This window comes from Enhydra lutris, unplaced genomic scaffold, assembly GCF_002288905.1.
Source record: "Enhydra lutris kenyoni isolate GAN:26980312 unplaced genomic scaffold, ASM228890v2 scaffoldscaffold1, whole genome shotgun sequence".
Taxonomy (NCBI): domain Eukaryota; kingdom Metazoa; phylum Chordata; class Mammalia; order Carnivora; family Mustelidae; genus Enhydra; species Enhydra lutris.
In genome coordinates this window covers 3,269,159-3,275,693 of record NW_019154085.1, presented here as the reverse complement: position 1 = coordinate 3,275,693, position 6,535 = coordinate 3,269,159, and the positions used below count along the sequence as shown (strand labels likewise).

Genomic DNA, 6,535 nt, shown 5'->3' with positions numbered 1-6,535 from the left:
CTACTATGTGCCCATTTCATGACTCACATTGTTCTAGGTGCTGGGAACACAGCCACATATTTCTAAAAGTCCCTACTCTCATCAGGTTTATGTTCCAGAGGGTGTATATAACCTGTAGCCCAAGGTTGTTTTTTTTTTTTTAAGATTTTATTTATTTATTTCAGAGAGAGAGACAGAGAGTGAGGAGGAGCAGAGGGAGAGGGACAAGCAGACTCTGCGCTGTGCACAGAGCCCAGCGCAGGACTTGATCCCACAACCCTGAGATCATGACCTGATGCAAAGTCAACAGTTAGACATTTAACCAACTGAGCCACCCAGGCACCCCAGAATGTTACTTTTTTTTTAAATTAACATATAATGTATTATTAGCCCCAAGAGTACCAGAATGTTACTTTTTTCCTAAAGAAATGTTACATCAACTTGATTTCACTCTTTTCCCTATTTATAAAAGTAATTCTTGTGTATGCATGGAAACAAACTATAATGATAGAGAAAATGAATGTTCTTTTGTAATCCTGTCCATTGGCATAATTACTATGAATAGTTTGGTCTATATACTTAAAGGCTTAAAAATTTTTTTTAATTTACAAAGTAAATCACTCTTTCATACATTGTTTTCTTTTTCACTTAACAACACCATACACAACACATCATCACCCTGTACCCAGAGAGTGTTTTTCTAACGAGGCATGGAGCCCTAAGTCTTTCTGTTCTTTGGTTACACAACGTGACCATTGTGTAGAGACTGCAAGTTATGTCAGCCATTCTCCAGCTGATGATCATTGAGGTTATCTCCAGTTTTCCCACTATGATTAGTATTTTGCTCAAGAAATTTTTGCTGACCACAAGGTATTCCCAAAATCACCTGTGAGACCTAAAGACAGAGCTCCAGCTCGCAGCTGTCTCACTGGACTAGGGAACCGGAAATTGGAGTTCGGAGATTGGGCAGCCAAGATCTGAGGGCTCAATGTCCCAGAGAAAAGAAGAATGTAAAGCAGCGAACCTGGGACTCCCCATGCAATCTCCCTTGAAGGCTTTTTTTTTTAAGTTCCTAAGTTGTACAAGCTGGGGGTAAAAGGATGAGAAGCCCAGTGGAAAGTAGCTAGGCGATAAGAGTCTCAAAATCTTCTCTTAGATTTTGAGAGTCTCACCTATTTTTCCTTCTTCATTTCCTTGGGGGTGGGGGGGTGGGCGGGGAGCAGGAGGCAGGGGGAAGGCCTTGTAGGCCAAGCTGAAGCCAGGGAGTCATAGAAAGTCACCAGAGGGTTTTGAGGGAAATGAGAGCCTGACTTGGAATCAGTTGTATGGTATTGGCATCCAAAGGGCCCCTGTGTGACCGTCCTGCCAGTGAAGAGACCGCGGCACCGGGAGTGACCATCCACAGTCACGAATGACCCACAGCAACAGATATCATTCTGACCCCTAGTCTAGGTTCTTGTCAAGTATGCGGGTTCCTCAAAGCCCTGTCACAGTACCTGTGTAAGGGCGAGCCAAAGGCACGGAGCGGTCGGCCAAAAGGGGTGACCTGGGAGTTTGAAGGATGAAAGGATTTGGGAGGCCAGGAAATGAGGAGAGAGTGGGGAGAAAAAGCTCAAGAAAGAGAACAGGACCCCAGAGTTCTCTCTCAGAGCAGGATATGGAAGAAAAGACCTAGAATTAGAAAATTAGAGTGCGAGTGGAGGGGAGGGCAGGACAGGAAAGGTGGTTACTTAGGGCTACTTCGGGAGTTGGTGGTTACTTAGGGAGACTTGGAGGTGGAAATGGTGGGATCGCAATTAGAAATATAGGTCAGGGGTTTGAAAGAGAGATGAGGGCTTTTCCTTATTCCAATCCATGCCCTCCTCTTTTCCATTTTTCCTTTTATAAATTTGGGAATCAAATATATAGTTGAATTTGCAAAAATGAATGAGATCTTAAAGTGAAAAACTACATGAAGAAAAAAATTTTTTAAAGCATGGTATATTGGAATTTTATAATTTAAAAATCCCAATATATACAATCTGATTCATCATGAAAACTAGATCTCATGCCTTGAATCCTAGAGAAAGGATCATCTAGGTTTTATAAGTCCCTGCCCAATGCCTATAGGCTGAATGGTAGTTAGAATACAATTCATTCCATGAGTGGACATCTTGAATCCTTCCAAAGCTTCTTGTACTGAGTTTAAACTTGCCCTTCTACCATGTCTGCATATTGTTTTTTTAATACAAATATTTAAGCTTTTATCTACTTTGCATGATAAAATGGTATAATTCAAGGACTACACTAGACTTCACTAATTACATAAAATTAGCCAACTAATCATCAGCATGTAATTAGTTCTAAAGAAAAGCAATAGAATATTAAAACAATCTGATCTACTTTTTCTCACATATCAGAGTGGACAAGTGATGCTATCTGGTGTTGGCCAGCACGTGGGGAATGAACATTCCCGTCCTCTGCTGACACATCAGTTGGTAAACCTTTTCTGGAGGACCCTTTATCAGTAGGCACCCAAATTTAGAATGTCTGTTTCTGATCTAGCATTTCCACTTCTAGGAATTTATCTTGATGGAATAATTAGAAAAATGTTCAAATATACAGTCTTCAAGTATATTCATTGGCTTTTTTTTGTGACTGAAGTATAACATACATACAGTAAAATACACAAAATTTTTACAGCTCAATGAGTGTTTACAAAGTAAACAGCCCCGTGTATCTGCCATCAAGGCATAGAACACTACTGACACCCCACATCTCTCTCTTGCCCTTCTCCAGTCATGCCGCCCCAAAGGCAGCTACTACTCTCACTTAGATCAAGTTCCCAGGGAAGCAGACTCAGATTACTGTGCAGCTGGGACCAGTTTTTGTGGGAGGGAAGTGAAGGGGAAGGAAAGCCACACGATTGAGCAGAGGTAGGAACTGAGTTGAACTGCAACTCCGAAAGTCTTCAACCAGCTGTCTGGGAACTCTAAGGTGCAGAAGACACTGACGAGTTCTCCCGAATTTCATTGAAGGCCTTCATGTCCGGCCAAGGGTGGGGGATGTGATCTTGGTCCGCTGAGACATTTCCCAAGAAGACCATCCCTGAAGAGGGCTCGTGATGGTGCTTTCCATTAGTTCTGCTTGGTTTTGGACATCGTATGAATGATGAATGATGTCATGTTGTATATACTTTTTCTGTGTCACTTCTTAGAGCATAATGTGCCTTGATTGGTCTGTAGTGCTTCATTCCATGACGTGGTTTCTCTTTCTACCGTGGTTTGAGCGTTTGCTTGGTTTTCAGGACTTAGCTGTTATGAACACCGTTGCCATGGATATTCTTGAAGTGTTTCTTGATGTATATTTACATGCATTTCTGTGGGGCACACACCTAGGAAAAGGTCATACAATAAGCATATGCTCAGCTTTATTAAATATTTTTCTAAAGTTCCACGATGTGTTAGTTTTCTAAAGTAGTTGTACACACTTATGCTCCCACCAGCAAGAGAGGAGACTTTTGTTGTTCCAAACTCTTGCTAATTCTTGTTATGCCGGCAGGTCATGTGGTTTAAGTGCATTTTCTTGGTGATATGCCATGTTGGGCTCCTTTACATATGCTTATTGGCCGTGTAAGCACTCTCTTTTGTAAGGGGTCTTGTGGTCATTTATTTTTCATTTTTAAAAAATAAAATATTTATTTTATCATTATCATTTTATCAATGATATGTCATTCATTTATCATTTTATCAATGATAAAATTTTATCAATGATTTATCATCATTTTATCAATGATATGTCAATCAATTATGTCATTATCATTTTATTTTTTTCTCATTAAATTTTTGTTTTAATGGGTCTCAAAATTCTGTGACAGATGTCTGGTCAGGTTGTTCCCATTCAAACATGCTGATTTTAAAAACTAGTAACAAAACTGCCACACACACACACACACACACACACGCACACGCACAAACGGCCCATAGAAAACATTCTCCTTTCCCTCTGAAGCTTTTATGATGCACTGCTCTCATTGACCACTCTTTTACTATTAAACCTAAATGGCCAACTGACATGGCTCTGAGACCCTTCTTCCGCCACCAGTTAAGGCTGGGGTGGCCGGTGTTGGGGATAATACTCATTTAGCCTTCTGAGCTTTCTGGGCAGATGTGGTGACCTTGCCAGCTCTAGATGCCTTCTTGTCCACGGCTTTGATGACACCCATGGCAACCGTCTGTCTCCTGTCACCAACAGCAAAACAGCCCAGAGGAAGATAATCAGAGATGCTCTCAACACAGGCAGACTTGTCACGAACTGAATCGATGATGGCAGCATCACCAGATTTCAAGAACTCGGGACCATCTTCCAGCTTTTTTCCCAGAACGGCGATCAGTCTTCTCTTTCAGCTCAGCAGACTACCAAGCAATGTGAGCTGTGTGACCCCCAGCGCTGCTCTGGCCTGGATGGTTCAGGATAATCACCCGAGGCGTGAAGCCAGCTGTTTCCATGGTGGGTCATTTTTGCTATCACCAGCCACACTGCCACGATGGACATCTTTTTTTTTTTTTTAAGATTTTATTTATTTATTTGACAGATAGAGATCACAAGTAGGCAGAGAGGCAGGCAGAGAGAGGAGGAAGCAGGCTCCCTGCTGAGCAGAGAGCCCAATGTGGGGCTCGATCCCAGGACTCTGGGATCATGACCCGAGCTGAAGGCAGAGGCTTTAACCCACTAAGCCACCCAGGTGCCCCAACATCTTTTTGACATTGAAGCCCACAATATCCCCAAGAAGAGCCTCCCTCAGAGCTTCACAGTACATTTCAACAGACTTTATTTCAGTTGTGAGACTGACAGGAGCAAAGGCGACCGCCATGCCAGGTTTAGAGCACCAGTGTCCACTCGGCCCCCAGGGACAGTGCCAGTACGATCAGTTTCGTAGACGTCCCGGAGAGGCAGACACAATGGCTTGTCAGTTGGACAAGTTGGAGGCAGAATGCAGTGCAGAGCTTCAAGCAGGGTGGTTCCCCGGGCGTTCCCATCTTTACGGGTGACTTTCTGTCCCTTGAATGGAGGCATGTTAGCACTTGGCTCCAGCATGTTGTCACCATTCCAACCAAAAAGTTGTCACAAATGCTACCGTGTCGGGGTTGTAGCCAATTTGCTTAATGGAGGTGCTGGCTTCCTATATGATTTCCTTGTATCTCGTATGGCTGTAGGGTGGCTTGGTGGAACCCATTTGCAACCCAGCCCTTCACTGTTTTGCCAGAAGGCCATGCTAACGGGTCTGCCTATTCTTGGAGCTACTGGCTTCAAACTCACCAACACCAGTCACCATCATCAGGATGGCTCCGTGAGCCTGAGACGTGTCGGCAATCATGTTTTTGAGAAAGTCTCTGTCCTGGGCTGCCATGATGATCATATAATACCTGCTGGTCTCGAATGGTCACACGGAGTTATCAATGGTGATACCATGTTTACGTTCAGCTTTCAGTTTATCTAAGACCCAGGCATCCTTGAAGGGGCCTTTTCTCGTGTCAGCCTCCTTTTCAAAATTTCTGATAGTTCCTTTGTCAATCCCACCACGCTTGGAAGTCAGATGACCAGTAGTGGTGGACCTGCCCAAGCCTACATGTCCAGCGATGATGGTGTGGATAGGAGTCTTTTCCTCTCCCATTGTGGTTGAGGTTTCTCACAGAACCTGTGTTCTGGCTGTAAACCCATTGCAAAAAAGCTTGTGGCCATTTTTATATTGGGCTTTATTTTTCTGGTTGACCTGTAGGAGGCCTTTCTCTCTTCGGGGTACAGGTCCCTCACCAGATACATATTACACATCTCGCGCTCTGTGGCTCGTGTTTTCACTCTTTTCTGCACCAAAGGAAACCAACTCTAGGGAAGCAGACTAAAATGTCAACAGTCCTTGTGGCTGGGTGACTGGTTTTCCTCTTTGTTTTTTTTTCACTCCCTCTCATGTTCTGGTTCTTCAAGAAGCACGTAATGAAAAGAATATTTAAAACACAGTAAAGGGAATGATTTGTTCAAAGGAAACAGCATATTTAACACATAATAATGTAGTTTAAAAGGAACCTATTGGAAGAGGTTAGCCAAGACAAGAACCTTGCTAGAATTTGCCTTTAATATCACACAAGGGCTGGCGTGGATCTGCTGGAGGCCCCTGGTGGAGGGTGTTAATAAGTTTACAACAAATGTGCTTGAAGTGCCACAGCATAAAGGGCCACGCGGGAAATGTGTGTACACAGCAGTTTGGTTCTCTTATCACCTCAGTTTTGGGATAACGGAAAAGACCCTTCTGCTCTCAGTTGGGGGAGACCTCCCTTACTGGGGGCTCGCTTTGGGCCTGACCAACAGATATGACAAAGTTTCAGCCAGAGCGAAAGACAATGAGGTTAGAAGTGAAAAGGAGATGGATACAGGGCCCGCTACGTAACTGGGGCAGCCAGTGCCACAAACGAACCTACCATACAAACATATGGGGCCTTCGTTCAAAAGGTGGGGGGGAAGTACTAAAGTTCTCAAGTATTTAAATACTTCAAGGAATCAAAGTAAAACATTTTTCCTT

At 43.4% G+C, this 6,535-nt stretch overlaps 1 pseudogene; it reads right to left on the bottom strand.

The window, feature by feature from the left end:
- Positions 1-3,965: 3,965 nt before the first annotated feature.
- Positions 3,966-6,535, bottom strand: LOC111140815 (annotated as a pseudogene).